Genomic DNA, 19,606 nt, shown 5'->3' with positions numbered 1-19,606 from the left:
TCAATTTTTGAAAAATACATCTGTTTTCCAGTCTGTGAACCCGTAGCTTTGTTTAACCAAACTTTATCCATTTGCCGCCCAGAATGCATTGCCCCTGATGATAAAACTCCAGTACACTGCAATATAAATTGTGAATTTTCTTGAGTTAACTAAGTTGCTGTGCTCTTCTGAAAAATTTGCAACATACTGCGTTGCCCTTCATGCAGCCATAGCTGCTCTGAGGCGCAGGAGGAGGGGTGAGCCCTCTGACTGTGGCATCACCAGCGCCCTGATGTTAGCAGCACTGATGGACGTTTGATGGCTAGGACATTTGATGGCTAGGACATTTGATGGCTAGGACATTTGATGGCTAGGACAGGCTGGAGTCACTGCCTCGCACGGGAGCATGTCAGACTCTTGTACCTCTGAGAGACAAGGGCAGCCCCTGGGTTCCAAAGTCCTTTTGAGGGGGAAGCCGCTATCACCATGGACACAAAGTGCCATTATTCACCTAACTCAGTACTGGAGGCAGTGTGCCTGCCAAGTTTGGAATTTTACATCCTCACATGACAAACTATTTTTTTCCTTTTTTTTTTTTCCCCCCCCTCGTTACTATATTACTTGTTAGAAAAAGAATGGTGCCTTTACTAAGCATCTTGGCAGGAGAGTAAAAAGGATTTGGAGATGTTGGGAGAGGTGTAGCTCAGAGCGCAGGGCAGTGAGTCCCTAATCTCTAGTGGAACTTGAAGTGCGAGGAACAAAACAGTTTCCTGGTGATGGCAAACTGGGAGGTGCTGTTGATTCTCTTGAGGGACAAGAATCCTTCCAGAGGGATCTGGATAGACAGGAGCATTGAGCAACGATTAATGGGATGAAATTTAACAAGTCCAAATGTATTTTTCACGTATGACAGGGTATGCTGGGCACAAGTATAAATTGGGAGAGGAGTAGCTGGAGAGCAGCCCTGCAGAAAGGGATCTGAGGGTGCTGGCTGCCAGCAGGTTCCATACGAGTCAGCAGTGTGCTCTGGCAGCCCAGAAGGCAAACTGCATCCTGGGGTGCAGCAAACACAGCGTAACCAGCGGTCAAAGGAGGTGATCATCTCGCTGTGTTCAGTGTTGGTGTGGCCTCACCTCAAGCACTGGGTGCAGTTCTGAGCCCCACAATTTAAGAAGGATGTGAAGGTCCCCTTGGTTATGTCCAGAGGAGGGCAACAAAGGTGGTGCAAGGGCTAGAAGGAATGTCCTATGAGGAGCAACAGAGGACTTCAGGCTTCGCTAGTTGGGAGCAAAGGAGGCCGAGGTGTGACCTCGTTGCTCCCTACAGCTTTCTGCAGAGGGGAAGGGGGGAGGGAGGTGCTGACCTCTTCTCCCTGGGATCCAGTGACAGGACATGTGGGAATGGTTCAAAGCTGCACCAGGGGAGGTTCAGACTGGGCATTAGGAAGCATTTCTTTGCAGAGAGGGTGGTCAAACACTGGACAGCCTTCCTGGAGAGGTGGCTGATGCCTCAAGCCTGTCAGTGTTTAAGAGGCATTTGGACAATTCCTGTAATAACGTGCTGTAACTTTTGGTCAGCCCTGAAGTAGTCAGGCAGTGGGACTAGATGGTCACTGTAGGTCCCTTCCAACTGAAATACTCTATTCTGCTTTATTCTTACAGGAAGTCAAGTAAAGATAGATCGATCTGCTAGATATTACTTCTATTTGTGTGATAATATACATATTTCAAATAGAACAGATGCAAGCATTAAGACATTAGAATTTAATAATTAAAAATATGGTGTTATTTCAGTTCTGGTAAAACCATTCAGACTGGATGAAATAAAGATTAAACAAGCATGAGACTATATAAAAATTGCTTATTTTAAGGTGGAATGTAACAATACACAAGTATTTCTAGATAACAGATTTAGAAGGAATAGTTGCTTGAAAATATTAGACCATGGTTCCCAAGCTGCCCTAGCTGCCTAAATATATATACACCTGTAGCTCAGAATAAAAGGAAATAGTGACTTAAAAAAAAAAAGAATTTAAAAAAATTGTTTACTACAAAGTCACTTTTATAATCTCTGATCAGTCCTAGAGGCCTGATCTTGGACTAGGCAGGCTGTGTTTGATAAGAATACAGAAGCTCTTATATTTTTGAAACATTAGAAATTATTTAGGCTTGGTGTGCAAAGGGGCTAGGAAAGAATTCTTACTTTTTCCAGTTATGGAATTTTATCTTAAAAATTATAGCTGCTCAGGGTTGCAAGCTGGGCAAGATTTAGACTATTACCTAAAGAATTCAGATGTAACAGGCAAATGAATATGGAAAATTAACTTTTTAAGTGCTCCTGCAAAAATGTTTGTAAAATCTATGAAATAGAAAGAACTTATAGATTTTAGAAATTGTCACGGACTAAACTGCTTTTGTGGTGACCCATTTGGGGCATTTGCAAAAGAAGCATCCACACAGTGCTAGAAAATATTTTATACTACGTGCACATTATCATGAAAACCATTTCAGTTGTATGTATTAAATATGTGTGGTTTTATATAGATATGCATTGTGTGACGTGTATATATATGTAAATATATAAATATATATATACACACACACTGTTTTTGCGCATTTTGTCTAAACTGGCTAAATATCCCAGTTCTTTTCATTAGTGTTTCACTCAGTTTCCAGTTCTAAGGCATAGAAGAACCCAATTTGTTGTAACACCATGAACCAACAGAGTCATCATAATGAAACCTGTACTACTGGTTTTGAGAGTGAAAGTTATTCATGCTTGGACATTAGAAAAACATACAAATACATACAGATTCTAGGGAGGTGTTCTGCTTTTAAAAGGCTGTGTACCAACAGCATGGTTATAACTAAATGGTAACAAGAAGTGAAAATTGCGAATTCTGGGACATGACTTTATAAAGGATTCTCTCATTTCTGTATTGTGTTGGTTTCTATCAACTGTAAAATACTGAGTTAGTAAGACATGATTTCAAATTTATTTTACTGTTTTTATTTTCTAAATGCTAAAACAATTTAACTTCTTTCTTCTCCTTCAGAGAATTATCTTCTTTTCATGAGGGAGATAATTGAAAATCCAAATTACACGCTTAAGTACTTCCTGAGATACTAAATTACAGTATATGCAATAAAATGTAGAGGTCAGACACAAGCAAAACATCAGTGTGATCATGTCCCTGTATTTCCTGAGTATTTACGTATGCTTTTCAATTATAAGACATACTAACCAAAACTGCAGAATAAAAAGGTAAACATGAGGATTTGATGAGATCTCCAACTCCAATGTAGAAATTTCATGTTTCATAAAGACGACAACTTTAAAGTAACTGAAATCCATAAATTCTGGCATAAACATGCAAACAACTTGAAAGCATATGTAGGTGGATCCTGGTTACTTAAGAATGCCTAAACAGCAACATAACTAAAAAGGCCAGTTTAGGGAAAACCAGGATCACGCTGGTATCATCCTTTCTGGATACAGAATGTTTGTTCTGCTTTCTGCTGACCTCCCTCTAGTGGGGGCATGTAAGTCTGCATGCAATGAAGCTTCAACGTCTCTCCACAATTTTTCATGCACCAGAGCTGTAACGCATGATGCATATGTTACAAACATCTGTTTTCAGTAATCAAGACAAATTCTGTCAGTTCCTTTAGGGAAAAGCAGTTTATGTAGTATACACAGAGACTGGAATTACAAAGCCTTGGAATTCAAAGGCCCATCAGAGAATGGCCAGGAATGTCATTTGATTGCTCGCTAAACCCATTCCTTATTGATTGCAATTTTAATTTTTTTAAAAAATAGAATTAATATACTGGCTAGATTCTTCCTAGATGTGACACCGGTGCAGAAGGAGAAAGGAAAAATAGAGAAACAGGTGTTTACAGAGACTTCTTTATCCCTCATCCTTATGGGGTGAGCAGGCTCTCAAGGGGATAGGAAATAAAGTCTGGCCTCACCTCCCCTAATCTCCACACCAGCCTGCACTCTGTGTTTGGTATGCAGGAGGAGTATATTGCACCCCATAAATCAATGTAGTGCCAAATCTGCTCTTTCCCTCACACCCACGTTTTGTGCCTTCAGACAAGTGGAGCTCTGATGCAGAATGTCTTCCAGTTCCTGCCGCAGAGCGCTGTGCCTCAGCTGCCCTCGGCTTTCCTTGGGTCGCAGTGAATGGTATGACGAGCTCCTCTAAAACCATGCACTGGTGATTCACAAATGTATACAACAAGATTACTTGTGCACGTATGACACGTGGCAGCCTTATACACAGAGAAGCAAACCTCTTACAGATACAGTGGGTAAATAGATAAAAGCCAGGAATACACACACATGTGCATACCTTCACTCCTGTATACCCTCAAATGCAACTTGTCAGTCATTTTAAGGAAGACAAAGTAGTTGCAAGATCACAGAAGGTTGTTCTTCTCATATCAATAGCATTAATCATATATTTCACTGTGAATATAACAGTAAAACACAACTTTGATTAATGATAGTGTCGCTGTATTTAATTAAGTGCATGCAACACAGCACCGGTTGGTTGTGATTATTTCTCCCCTTGACCTCGTCTAGCTGAGGAAGAATGTGAGTGAAATCAGGGGTGTTCCACTGATGCAAACCTGGCATGGGAGGGGACTTCTGGGGCCATCTTTGCCCAGATGACTTCTCAAAACTCAAGAGAAGGAAAAAGACGATCAAGTCTGAATGTTTGAACTCACATCAAACATTACAGTAATCAGTTATAGGCAGTTGAATCACACCTGTGGATCCCAACTCAAAGCAGCGTCTTCTTGTCCTAAACTTTGCACTCATGTATACTGGGGAACTATTCCAAAGAGTTTCCAGTTGTTGGAAACAAAGGTTAGGGAATGCTTACAGGTGCAAAAAAGTTACTGATAGATCTGGACATTGACTTCAGATAGCCCTCTGGTACGCAGCCGTGTGCTAGATCGGTATGGTTGGGCTCTGGCTCTTGCTTTGGCAGGGGTTTGAGCTCTCTTTCACAATTGCCTTTTTTGTCAATACAATGGAGCCTCACAGTTCTCAGAGGGTGTGTTGCTACTAGCTGCATGCAACCCCTAGTGAACTGACACGAGCAGCAGAACAAAACCAAATGGAATGGCTTTGCCAGTGAAAAAGAGTAAACTCCAAGTAGCAAATCTCACAGAAGGGTAGAGGAAAAGAGAAGAAAGGTCAGAAAGAAATGATGGGAAGAGGGAAAAAAGATGGAGAAGGACAGGTCAACTGCAGCATTCATTGCTGCATATAAAGGAAATGGAGGTGAAAATCCTGCATGGATCTATCTGAAAGAAGAGGGAGAGGTCTTTACATAAAGACCTTGCAAACCATTGCAGTAGCCCCCAAACCACATTTCCTTCCACCGCACGCTATTTGATCCTGCTGCTGTATTGACTTTTGTGTGCTTTTAGTAGTTACTTCTTTGGCAATGGGAACGGGAAACGTTCTGCAGAGTTGTGGGCATGGCATTATGTCAGTGAGCAGGAAGGAACTGGAAGGGTTTTACCTGCCTGTGGCAAAGATAACTAAAATGCCTCCTAGGGCGTCTTGCCAGCAGCCTTCAAAAGCGCCACTTTGATTGCACCTTTAAACTGGGCAGCTTGTGCTGTTCACTGTGCCAAATAAAAATTCTCTTGGTTTCTTTTTAGACAGCTTTTGAATCATGGTGAAGCCAAAAAAGAAATGTCTCTAATAAGTGCTATTTTTTCCACTCACCACTAACACAAAAATGCTGAACAGATTGAAGGCAGGGGGATGGGAAGGCAAGAGGGATGAGTGAGGAGGAGTTCCATTGTGCTGAGACCAATTATAGAGGTCTCAGCCCAAAAAAAGACTCTTTCAGAAAGTCACAAACAAATGAAAACAGAAGACTGTGATAAATCGTGGCACAGCTTTAACAGCCATGCATCTCTTGTTCCCCCCAAAGCTATAATAATAAGCAAATTTGAATGGGTCATATCCCTCTGAGGACTGTAAATTCTATCAGTATTTGAATACTTTGCGTCTTCACTGTGTTAGATTATTTCACTAGTAATTAATTATATTTTTTTATTTAAAAAACCTGCAAAAACATACCACTTTAAAAAATTTATTCATCTTTCTGATACCCTAATATAGTATTGACAAAAAAAGCTTTCAGCTTGGTGTTGGAAACAAAACAAAGCATCAGCTGGAATTAAGGCTTGTTCTGTTGAATATGAATTCATCCACCTCCTTCAATTTTGAAATCTTAACAGCCTCACACCACATTCAGGTTGTTCCCTTGTACTTCTCTGCCTATTCATGCATCTTTATGCTCACAGAGCATTACATCTCTTTTGCCTCCCTGAACTTGTTTGTCCAATATGTTTTTCACATAGCATATCCTTCCAGAGTGTGTTTTCAGAAAGCAACACATGGGAAATGCTGTAGAACCTCCACTTTTTCAAGCTCAAGAGGGAAAATAACCAGCTGATAATCATTAGATTGTGGGAGCTGAAGGCATATATGACATAAGTACGTAAGCATAGCTTTCATTAAAAAGTGTATAAATGGCTAACCGGAGTGGGTAAATCTGTCCTGAAAATTATTTGGTGATACCTATCAGACGCGATCACAACATACAAGTTACACTGTGGTGTTTTCCTGACTATATCTTAAGGCAGTTTGGAAGACAGATTATGTCACCACTCCGTTTCTGGTTGCCATTATTCATGCTTCTATTGAATTCCATCTATTTCTGTTCTCATCATTGTTCAAAAACACTGGATTGTGCCACCACAGTTGGGAATCAGTAAGGAGGACCATGTCAGTTCTAAAAAAGGAAAGCTTTATGCTTTCACAAAAAAGGCTTTGTTAATTAGTGCTGCACAAGGAGGGAAATGACAAAACTCCATACTTTTCCATTTAAATGTTTGTAAAAGTGACTTTGTTTAAATTTCACTGAGTGTAGCAGGAAATGTTAAAGCTGAAAGAGACCAGACAGAACATACTAATGTCCTTTGGGGTGGGAGTGAGAGGGAAAGGGACTTAGGATTATATTTTCTTTATTTATACTCTTTCCTTTCCACTAGAAAACTGTGAACTTTTAAAGCTTGTAAAAAAAACCCTATTGATTTGACAGCCCTGAAGATAGAACGCTTCTTTTTATATAGACAGCCAGCACAACATGAGCAACCACAGTACCAAACCCCTGTGTTCACTGCTGATCTGTGGACAAAGGGAACAATTACAGAGCCAGGGCAACAGCTGTGCGAGATGCCTCCTTGCACACATTTGGCTGGCTGTTTCAGAACACCCTTATACCAGGACACATCTCACCTATCCTTAGGTATTTAAATTCAGGCAACCGATTTACTTACTCTATGCAGATAATAGCTAAAGAGAGCTGCTTCTAGAGCATAAGCGAAATCTCAAATGGATTCTTCCATTTGAAAAAGTGCAGGACGCTTACACTCCTAACTTGGAGTCTTCAGTTACATGCCCAAAATTAGGTGGATGAATCTAGATCTTAGCATATCCATACAAGGAATTGATGTTGAGTAGCAAGTATACTTTTAATACACATGCTAGTGCACACTGCATTCATTTCCTCATATAGACAAGATATAACTCACAAATGGGACTGTTGTTTATTAGGACAAATTAGTAAGATTCTGCTGCAGCTGTACAAGATAATTTCTGGAAACCGTATTGCTCCACTATCAAATAACTCATGCTCTGTACACAAAAATAATGTGCCTAAAGTACAAAACTTTAGCTTTTTTTTTCTATAGAAGCAAGGTTGCCTGTGGCAGTAAAATTTTGTATTTGGCTAGTCCTAAGAATACTGTTTATTTATTAGTGGAAATGATAATACTTATTTTGGCAACCAAAATTGACCTAATAAAACACAGATGTGTGAATGTAGCTATATTTGCATTCATGCAGAGATCCGCAATTTATAGTCACCTAGGGGCTCCCTGTGTCCGCAGTGAGCCACAGGCATTGGCTCCACACTCAGCAAAGCCACGGAAGCCTTTCTGTTTGGACTTCAGCTTCAGAGAGAGAAATGTGGATGTAGGTTTCATATAATTAATTTCCCGTTCTCTGCCTCTTCACTTTTTTGCTTGATTCATGAGAATCCAAAACCAATCTCTTGTGGCCAGCTAACTTTTATTTTTAGGTCAGAAATTAAGCTGCTAATATAAAGATTATTTTTCTCGCTAAAGCCAGGAAAATAGATTTCTCCTTTATCCTCTCCTGTCCAAACTGATCTCTCCTCCACAAGGTAATCAAACATTATTTCATGTTTCAATTCACCAGCTTTCTGAAGCTGATGAAGATGACCTTGCTTCAGCCACGTTCATCCTCCTCTCACCAAAATTTGACTTCTGCTCCACTACACCAGGGTCTGCGAGTAAAACTGACATAAAACCTGCCTTTATAAATTGCATGCCAGTCGACGATTTGTACACCTATCACATTTTTTGGTGTTGGTTTGCTCCAGACAAATATCAGCCAACCTGGTGCCTTCTTGCAACACTTCAAAGCAAAATTGATTTGGTTTGTATTTCTTTGGGACTTTTTATCCTGCGTGGTAGCTAAGCAATAGTTGTTTCCCACCTGTTCTGCAGGTTCATCCTACAGCTTTTGCATGGATGGGAATACCTACACTTGCCTGCAAAATTTTAGAATAACTTCCATGCTTTCCACTAGTAGTTTACTGCATTAGATCTTGTTTACGTGTTTCTTCTGGTCTTCAAAAAACAACATACTCCACATCTCTGTTTTGGTTTGTTCTGCTTTGTTTGAAGTTGTGGCTAAATAATGCTGGCATCCCTATCTTAGCTAGGTATTCTGCAGCATCCATGGTCCATCCATGAAAGTCAGTTACGTTCCATAAGAACAGTTTTGGTTCAAGGTACCATTGGGAAAAAGTAAATAAGAGCGATTGGCTTGGACTTGAATTGAGGCCACAATTTCTAGGGAAAGCTAATCTATCAGCCTAGCTGCATAAAGAAATCTTTGAATATTGACCCTGCAGAACTTGGTTTCATTCCCTAGCAAATCTTGAGCAAAATTGTTTATCTGATTTTCTAGAGCAGGACTGAGTTACTGGCTTTGTATGAATTTTTGGTTCTCAGCGTATGCTGGTTGCCAAGCAAAACTCCATTGCCTGTAAAATGCCATACGTAGTTTATCTTTTTGCTAAATACCTAAATCAGTATCCCATGATTCTATTATAACTTAGAATGAAACTTACTACAGCTGTTTATTCCTCGGGGTTTTTTTTCTCCATAAATCATGTTATTTAATTTACTTCATTGATCATCTTGTGCCATCACATGCAAACTGCAGCAATTTACTAAAATAGGTCATGAATTTGGCTCCTGACATATAGGTGTAAAGCTGGTATCTCAGCATGAGTTCTTACCTCGCTGGCTAATCTGGGGAGGCATCGGTGTGTGTTAAAGCAGGTTTGCTTCATAGCCAAGCTTGCCACATAAAAAGTTAGTAGTGCACAAATGATTTTAGAAAGGGAAAGCCCCAAAGTACTAAAAATAAAGTTAATTTGATGCTTCCAGATTAACTACAATATGCATTTCTCCTGGATTCAATCTGATCAGCCTGGTTTTCATTTCGTTATAGGAGTAAATATCTGTGATTTCTCATGAGACCATAAAGTACAATCATTCACAAAGAGATAACAGCACGCCAGTGTGCTTTGAAACATGCAGCTGCATTTTGGGTTTGCGTGTGCACGAGTCCATTACTTAGGCTCCATTTATTATTTGATATAAAGTACTGATGTACCTACGAAGAACAACTGTGCTGCTTTGTCCTACACTACTGCAGTAAAAAGCAACTGACTGCAGCTTTTGAACATGTCCTTTGCCCTGAGTATCTCATTAACACTTCAGCCTTCGTTGCGCTGTATCTTTTTAATTTTTAATGCAAAACCTCAGATTGAAGTTGAAAGGAAAAGGAAAGTAAATAAGAATAAATAGGAAACGAAGATATTCTGATACAAATATGGATGTATGCACATGGAGATTTTATACGGTATCTAGACACCTAGAGGGAAGGAAGTAACAGTGAAATACAAATGTTCGATGAGCCTGTGTGAGTGCATTGAGAAGTGCAGTCATTAGATTGACACAAACATTCACAAAGACTAAACTGAAAATTATTTATGCTTTTTATGTCCACATATAGGTAATGTGGTGTGTAGCTAATAAAGAAAACATTTTGGGTTGGACAATGGTGGAAAGCCCTTGAGTTCATATGCTTATATGTAGGACTCCTTTAATTTCTTAAAGTCATTCATTTGTCTGAAAGGTATCTCTGATATTGTTCTATTTTTTTAGGGTATATGTCTTTGTGCTTGGACTGTGCATAATTTTTACGATTTTGTTTTTCTCAGTTACAGCCCAGTTTCATTCATAATATATAATAAACTGCAAAAGGGCCAAATTACACAAAATAAAACATTAACTTTTTCTAAAAATACAAAAAGCAGAACATTCCTGAAGTCATGATTATTGGTTTATTCTACTCTCGCTTCAGGAATTTCACTGACTTCAGGAGTTAATCCCTAAATGTTAATGTATATATAGATTATTTTCATTTGCATTTGCTACTCATCCTTAGACAAATCAATAATAATGTTAATATTTTTTGTAACAGTGAGTACATACGCACTGTGTATCTACACCGTAGAGTAAGAAGGGGGAAAGAAAGCCCCACAGTTCATTAAAGATGCATCAGGCTTTATTATTATTCAAAAAAGAGGAAAGAAAAAAGAAAAATGGGTGAAGAGGCCATCCTCTGCAGCGTGATAGAAGCTAGGCTCATATAAAACAAGCCAAAGAATTAGTTCCTTCACCAAGGAATGACATGAAACCCTAGCCATGGTAGCTGTAAAAACAGTTAAAGGTCTTCTTTGTGCTCATTAGCACTGCTGTGCTGGTATTCTGTGTTGGCAGCTTTTGGTTCTGCTGAGGCAGTCCTAAAGAAAGTTGTTACCAGCCTATATTCTACAGTTCACAGGCTCTCAAAAAGGACACATTAAAACAGCTAGAATCCCCAGGGCAAGTGGGGAGATTAAGTAGCCCTCTCCCTCGACAGAAGCCCCCACAGACAAAGCTTGGCATTGTGCATTCAGTACACTATCTCTTTCCAGTACTGAACTTTACTATTGTCCTCCCGGATCCTAGTTTACAAAGTGTTTGGGGGACTTTGCGTAACGGTTCACTGGCATCACCATTGACAGCCATCTGAGTGTGGGAACTTTTTTAAAGGACGTGATGCCCCCGAAATCATTGGCCTGCTCCATCAGTCCTTAAGCAGACGCCAGTGGCAGCGTTTTAGCGTGTGTGTGTGTTGGGGGAGTTGTTCCTCTGCAGTTTTCTTGGAGTCTTATCTTTCACAAGAATACAAATTCAGGCAGGCAAAGCAAACATGGATTAGTTGTTTCCCAAAGGATCAGGCTTCTTCACAACTTGTCAGTTACAAGTTGTGCTGCAGAGACTGCCATCACAAACACCACAAGGTGCCTTGGAATACTTGTAGAGTTTGGGGGGGGGATAGTAAACTACTGGGGGGAAATAACGGTACAGCATAAAAGTGCTGCTGTTCCAGTTATAGCAGCCATGGCAAGGATTCACTACCTACCCTGTTTAGTTCCATGTGCTTCGATGCTGAATTTTTTTCAAAATTTTTTTTAGTTAATTTAAATAAAGAGTAACAAAAAGATCTGATCTGATGCTAAGCCCCATCCCTTTTGATATGCTGGTTTTGACTGAAGGCTCAAAGAAGACCTGGTATGAGAGAAGCAGCCTTCCAGGAAACCCAAATTTGGAAAGAATACTGCAGCTGAATCTAGTATGTATCGTTCTCAGCTTGTTTCATGTTCTAAACAGATTTACCAGAGATTCTTTTTCTGATTCCACAAATGTTAGCATTGATGACTGGAAAACAGAAGAGGATCATTCTGGGCAAAAGCATGTTTAGAAGCAGAGTAAGTTCTGATGAGGAGCACAAGCTTCCCCCTTCCCACACAGTTTTCCTGTTTGTCCCTCAGCTGATCTGAGGAGCTCCACCAGTACCTGAGGATACAGAAAGAGTCAAGGTAACAAAATGCCGAAGGTGTGGAGCATGGTTTCTGTGAGGAGAGGCGTGCAGCAGAAGTGCTGGTGGAGCAGAAGGGAATGGACATTGGTTTGTGTTCTCTGGGGGAAGCTGAAAATACAGTAGAAAGCTGGTGGTGGTAGAAGACCAGGGGCAGCGTGGTAGGGTTTGGTAGGAAGCTGGATGTCAATGTTACAAACCCAGGGCGTGAGATGCGCCGCTCTTCAGTTACCCACACTTGCCTGACATTCACAGCTGTGCGCTGGTAGTATAAGGTGTAAACTGAAGAGAAACTGTGGGTTTGCATGGTTTGTATTTACAGTATGGTGGGTGGAGAAAGGCTGTGTGTTGACAGGCACATTGATCTTTACATTGGAAAATACTGTGATCACAGTGGAGTTAAATGAGATTCATATTTATGACTGAGAAAGGGAGGAGGAAAAAGGAAAATGGAGTAAGATTTTCTGCACTTGATGACCATGAAGACAAATCACGGGATCTCAGATTTATCTTTGATAACTGATTCCTGGAGATGAGACAAAAGCAGATATTAGATAAACCTGGACTTGGGTATGTATCTTTTCTGTTCTACAAAAGCAAAAATTAAAGTACGCTGCAGAAGATTGTAACTATTATGAAATCAGTAAATTGAGTAAGCAACTCACAGGGTGATGCTGTCAAGAGAACTACAGAAATACTGAAGCTGAAGTAAACAGTGGAATCTTTCAAATATTTGTCTTTAGTCTGCCCTAGATTACTCATTTTCCTAACCATCCTTGTATGAGAACATGATGTATGGTAGGATTTGGAGATACCATAAATACAGAAGAAAATCAGACATCATTTAGGGAAAACTGTATTGACTATAAGGACTAGCAAAACTGAACTGGGACTGAGTATGTGAACAACAAGGTCATAAACTAGGGGACTTAGATTATCTACAACAAATTTGAGAATTCTTGATTGTGAAATGATAAAGGAAAACCACCTGAGTGTACACATCAATCACAAAATGACAACTGGTAAACAGTGATGCAGAAACAAAGCTGAGGGAGAAGGTTTGCTCCCAAAAGCAGTCATTAGGAGATACTCATCAGGGAAAGAGAAGGTAATGGTGAAACACAAAGGTGGTGTTCACACAATGCTAAGAAAAGGCATGAAGTGGCCATCAATAAACCCACCGATTAGAAACGGGCATCTGTGCATCAGAGAAGTAAAATTCTGGCACAACCTTAGGGATAATTGGTGCAAAATCAAATGTAAAACATAATTCCTTTGCAGAAAAGTTAATGAGTGAATTAGGAGTTAATGTTTAGCAAAACAGTATTTCCTCTGAAATGATGATTTATCAAAATCGAAACATCAGATGAATGAAAAAAATCAGTTAAAAAGAGAAAATTAAAAAAAATAAAGTTCTAATAAGACAGGATTGAGTGAGGCAATAAAATTTTCCTTTTTAAAACACTTCATGTAGAACTTAATATGTACTTTAGTAGTAAAGACAAAATTAGAGAATGTCCTCTTCAGCAACCACATACTTCAGACTTTGTAGATTTTTTTTATTTGGCTCCTGAATAGGAGAAAAACACAGAGTTGCAACATTCCTTATGAAGCCCCGAGTACAATTTCCACACTGCCCTAGCAATTCTGCTAGGAGCAGCAGGTTTGTGGATGGCAATTCTGCCAGCAGCAGTCAGAACCGGGGGGACTACTCTCTGGCCTCGGTCCAGCTTGCTGCAGATTCCCAACTGAATAGATGGCTGTGGTATTTGGGAAAAAATAGTGCATTGCTTTTAAGAGCATGCAGTGCAGTGGAGAGCACTAGCTGGCTGGCTGCTCGGGGGGAGAGCTGACTCAAAGCAGCCATTTGAAGGCAGGTGGTGTTATTGTGGGCACGAGGAGAACCACCAAATGAATGCTTCCTCGAGGACATTCTGAATCAAAGGGTCTGTTATAAGACTCCCCAGGCATCTAGCCATTATGTCCATGGTCTCTGCAAATTTTTAGTCTGCAAGTCCTGTGTAAACTCATGACTACAGGATAATAATAGGAATTCTGTAATTTCAAAATAAATTGTTCTTCAGAGGTTCTTGTTTATTAATATATTAGTGGTATGGAAAATTAACTTGGTCCTCTTCTGTAGATACTTTATCTTCTTTCGTACATGTTCCTGTGAGGGTATACTTATTTATAGGCTCATAAATAAAAGCTTAAACTGGTATTAGTTAGAAAATATGTCACCCCTGATCTTGAAACTAATTGGTTTATATGGACTCTGTTTAATTTGCATAATTTCCTCAGCATGATGTCTTTACTCTTCTTTCATTTTAAAGGGGGAAAAAGTCTTTTTTTCAATACTGAATGGAGAATTTTAAAAAATAAGCCTTCCAGTGATTAAAGGTTAGGTGTAATGTTTCATCTTGTACTAAATGGATCTATTTCTGTCACATACTTTGAGACTCAGATTTTAGTCAGAAGCCAAAAATATTATTCATAGACATGGATCCTTGTTAAAGAAGCGTTAACCTTGCTTTACCCTTTCCGCACCAGGGTTGTACAGCAAAATGTACATTCTAGTGGGTCCTTACTTCCCTGTGGCAATTACTGGAGAAAAATACACTAACTGGTGGGTCACTAACACCTGGCTGGGTTCCCCCACACCAGATGAGAGGTTATCTCATCTCCCTCCTTACAGCTGCCTAAATCTTTCTAAATACTCAGCATTTAAGAGTATAACTCCAACCACATTTCTCTAATGAAATAAGCCACTTGTTGCATTTGCCGTGTTTCTCAGTAGGCTATAGCTGGTGCCAAAGCAGTTCTTTTAAGTAATCAATAATTTCAGACCTCCTATTTTTGGCTAGCAGTAGAACTTGGTTCTACTTAGCAGTGGCACTTTTCATTTAAATTACCTTTAGAAGAACTAAATCTCCAAAATCTGAGGTTTAGAAAGGAAAATGTATGTAGCCCCGAATTCTCTGATGCTTTTCATTGCTTTACTTTAAAGTGTATTGACATGTTCTAGCACTAATAAAAGGGTGTATATTTTATTTCCAGGACTTGCCACAAAATGGTAGTACAAATAACGAGTGAGTGTGGTTCTGTTCCCATGGAAGTGAAGTTATGCAATAGCACACCCATTTCTTTTATAAGGAAGCAGAATGACAAGAGTGGCACTGCTTGTTAGCTAACTGATACTTTGCTTTTTGCTCTGTTTTTAATATTAGCTACTATTAAGTCCATGATGACCACAGTGTATATACACAAGAAAAAAAAAAGGCCAAGAGTTGTTGAACAACTCTCCTGTGTCTTGTTAGCTCAAATGTGAAATATTGCTCTCATTCATTGTTGGAATATAAACCATATGACCTGTTGTCATGCGGTCCTAATATGAACATTCCTTGGTTTACCTGAAGGAATAAAACACGTATTAAACATGTAGTTTTGTAAGTGGGCTCTTAGGCCTGTATGCAAATGGCAATTCAATGTGATATATATAGATCATGATGTAAAATTCGATTGGTGTTTAAGAAGGTAAACTGTGATCTCTTAGGTCTTATCCCAGTCCTGAAACAATCCTTTTTATTACTGTCCTAAGCAATGTACTAGGCTGCTGGGCAAAAGTCTTTCTCTTTATACAACCTGCCTGCCTCACTGACATTGTTAGAAAAGCAGATTAGGAAATGGCAGAAAATAATGAAGTAAATGAGAAGTATTACCACTGTAATTTTGGAATATGAGTTGAAAGTGTAAAAGACCAGTGTAGCAGAAGAGACAAAAGTGACTGATTCCTCCTTTAGTTAATCACCTCTTGTTAGGTGGAGGGAAAAATGCAAACTTGCGCTATAGGCAGTGCAAAGAAATGCTCACCCAGACACCACTGCTTCAAGGGAAAATCTTTGAAAGGGCTAGGTTAAAAACAGCCAATATGCCATGAATTGGGGATTAAATTACATTGATATCAATTGAAATCAGTACACTCAAGGTGAGAAGATTATGCAGGAATACAGCCAAACAGAAAGTGGATGGACATATATAGAAGTACACGTGGTCTGAATGTCTGGTTCTCGCTAATAGGTGAATAGTATTGCTCAGAATGTAGGGATCTATGGCAAATCCTGACTTCAGGATAGTGTGTGGAAATCTGTTTTGCAGTTTGGTACAAAGGCAGTTTAGTTGGCCAAGTTTCATGCAGTTTGACCAGCGTGTTGAAATTCAACAAAGCAGCCGCAAGTCTCAGCATAAAGAAACTGAGAGTGAACAAATTAAATACTCATTTTTCTCATGCATCTCCTCATGTTGCTGTCCAATTAGAAGTCAGGTTTGGCACTGATTTCTGGGGTTTTGTCCTAGAAAGGTAACAATGAAATCCAAATACCTTGATTTTTGTTCTGCTATTGCAAAACACAAATCATGTAACGTATATTAATCTGAAAGTAGTATTGCATAAACATACAAAAGCTGAAAAGTAGCTCTGTGACATATTTGTCACTGTGCTAGGACACATGCATGATGCTGTGATAAACACTCTACAAAGCACTTGTTAAGACAGCCCTTACCCCGCAGGAATTTGCAGCCTGGGAGACAGAGAGAGATAAGATAAGATGCACCTGGTAACCAAGAAGTGATGCTATTTACATTTTTCTTTTCTGTTTGCTTTCTTTTCCCAGTGTTTCACCCCCTGTTTTATAATGAAGTGCTGGATTGGTTGATGTGACACTTTTGAGTCTCTAGGAAGAATCTGATTGAAGAAGAATGGTGGCTGGCACTGGGCTTGGGAAATCATACTTTACAACTTAGGCAGCAGCGAGGAAAATAGAAAGACAGTGATGACTGGAGATGATTCTTAAGGCCCAGTCCCTGTCAAACACTCAGCATTTTGACTCCTGTCAAAGATAATAAGGAAGGGAGTATTATTCAGAAAGGGATAGGAAGTCCTGTGTGCTCAGAGGGTATTTTTTTTTTTTCTATTTAGATATTTAATGCATAGCCCACTCCTTCTCTCAACAGTGCAGTCTTTTGATGAACAGCAAGTAACTGTCATAACACAGGAATAAGAACTCAAGTGGTGCTGTTGCTAAGGATTTTCATTTACCTTGATAGCTTCCAGACTAGATATGAGGCTTTGTTTGAGTTCCCAAATGTCATTAGGTTTCTCAGGGTTATTGCTATGCTACAAGACTTGCCAAAGCTATTCTAATCCTTTCCACTTCTCATTAGAAGTTGCTGTCACTTTTCCCCAGCTTCTGTATCTGCCTGTTCCCTGGTTTCCTTCAAAATATTCCATCTGAACTGTCTTCAGCATTATTTCCTGCATTTCCTCTCCTTCACTTTTCCCCTTATCTCCTTCTAGTAGCATAGTATCATCATGTGAAACTCACAGCCAAGTTTTCAGGTTCATTTTGCCCACTCCTATCCTACTCCTTTCTCTTAGTGAGCACTTTGTATGGCTATACCTTGCAGCATCTGCCACGTCACACTGTACATTTTCCAATGTGTTCTTTGTCACCTGCAAAGGTTTTTAGTAGTCTCAGTTATCTTCCCATACTTCAATTAATTTTGTTGGTGATACTGAAAAATAACAGGCTTACCTCACCTGAACCTCTGTGTTTTGTTTCGTTGTTTCAAAAAAGGTTTGCTTTTGTTATCTGAATAGATTTGGTTCCTGTTCTCCTCCGCCAGTTTGAAACTGTCCTTCCCAATGAGAAACGAAAATAATATCTTTGGTTCTTCTGCCTCCCCTGCTAACAGCCCACTCCTGTAAGAAAGTGGAATAGGCTCGAATATATAGCGCGGGCTACAGCATTGCAATAAATTCTTAACAACTGTAATATAAGAATATGCAGTGATACTCAAACAGGTAAGGCTGTGATACCCACCTCACAAATACTTACTGTATAGTTCGAGTGTAGTCTGCACAGACTAATAACAACATGCTTTTATGCTTGGTTATTGTAGCACAGTAGATGGCAAATGATTATGAATCAGGTTGAATGTTATCCAGATGCACTATATCTGTTCAAGTACAATATTTATGATCGTTTTGAAATGGTATAATATCTATAGCCAATCTAAAAACTCTTAAACATGCATTCAAACATGATTAGCAGTAATTTATCTGAACAGAACATGAACAGATAAGCACCTCAATTGACAAAGTTATACTCAAAGCAAAAAAGAATTTGATTAATATAAAGCACCTGTACTCTTTAAATCATTTTAAAGGTGGCATGTGTTTTCTTATGAGATTAAATCTATGTAGTATCAGTGTTTTATCTCTGCTCTGTGTGTCTGATAATCTCAAAAGTAGTATAAAAGACACATACAAAGGAATGGATTTGAAAGAAGACACAGAAAGTTAGCAACACATATGTTTTCACAACAGCATTTTAACCATTTATCTTAAGAGCTTTGGAAGAATTTGTCCTTGGCTTTGAAAACAAACAGTAAGAATTAAACACTTACTTGGGTGTTAAAACTCAAAAGATGTGAAAACAGTAAAGCACGAGGCAACTTCTTATCATCATCACACTTCATATGTACTATACAGAACACAGGAGAACACAAGGAACTCTGTTGGTTTCCATTTAGAATAGCCGGATTTATTATTCTTTTCTTCCCCTGCTTAGTGTCTAATGTGTAGCATGTTTGGAGAATAAGACTTGATTTTGATGCTCATATTTCACATAGATTCATTACAATTTCTCTGTCATCTTCTCTAATTTCAAAGAAAAATGCATGTTCCAAAATGGGGCACAAGAAGCAACGTTGCCCCTGATAAAGGATCTCCTGCAGTTCCACAGTCATGAAAATAAAAAGCCCATCTTAGAAATTTTTACTGGAAGAATTAATAGTACCATCATGTGCCCTGCTTGCTTAATTAGACTATTGATGCAACTTCTGCACATTGACAATATAATTTCTATAAGCCAAGAAGTAATGCAAGTTCATAGGAAAACATTAAAAGATTTTTTTCTGTTGATAGACTGTTATGATACTCAACACCAAGAAGCCAGCCACCTTAAAGCAAGAGGGATTCAAGACCTCTAATAGAGACACTGGCGCAAGATCTTAATTGCACAGACAGTTCATTACGGTTTCTTTCTGAAATACAATAAAGGGTAAATGACAAATGGGACAAAGAGAAAAAGCACACACATTGTGTACATGTCAGACTCAACAGAAGTCCTGCACTATGGCTTGACCGATTTCCTCTTGTACTGCAAAACTGCTGGCCAAGTGTTTGTCTGTTTGTCTTTGCATAATATTATAAGTAATGTAATGGTGGCAAAGGAAACTGCAGAGTAATTAGTCCATCCCTTTCTTGCTGCCACTTCAGTTTTTAGTTCATTTATGTATGCAAACAGATGATATATAATTTTATGTGGAAAAAACCAAGGATTCAGATGATTCAGTTGGCTGATGATTCAGCCAAACTACTCAGATCCAGATCTCTTAGAAGTGTCACAGCTTCTTCACAGACCGTGTCTACAGCAAAGGC

The 19,606-nt window shown here is 39.2% G+C and overlaps 1 protein-coding gene and 1 long non-coding RNA gene across 6 annotated transcripts in view; one reads left to right on the top strand and one right to left on the bottom strand.

Annotated features, from left to right (window-relative positions):
• ROBO1 (roundabout guidance receptor 1) overlaps positions 1–19,606 on the top strand; it is a 650,911-nt gene that overhangs the window by 294,723 nt on the left and 336,582 nt on the right. The window lies entirely within an intron of this gene.
• Positions 1–19,606, bottom strand: part of LOC114017801 (uncharacterized) — a 43,186-nt gene that overhangs the window by 10,746 nt on the left and 12,834 nt on the right. The window contains exon 2 of the long non-coding RNA XR_008730742.1: positions 17,697–17,863. This is a non-coding gene — a long non-coding RNA (uncharacterized LOC114017801). The remainder of the gene's footprint in view (positions 1–17,696; positions 17,864–19,606) is intronic.

The sequence above is a fragment of the Falco cherrug genome, chromosome 2, assembly GCF_023634085.1.
Source record: "Falco cherrug isolate bFalChe1 chromosome 2, bFalChe1.pri, whole genome shotgun sequence".
NCBI classification, from domain to species: Eukaryota; Metazoa; Chordata; class Aves; order Falconiformes; family Falconidae; genus Falco; species Falco cherrug.
This window is presented reverse-complemented; position numbering and strand designations above follow the sequence as displayed.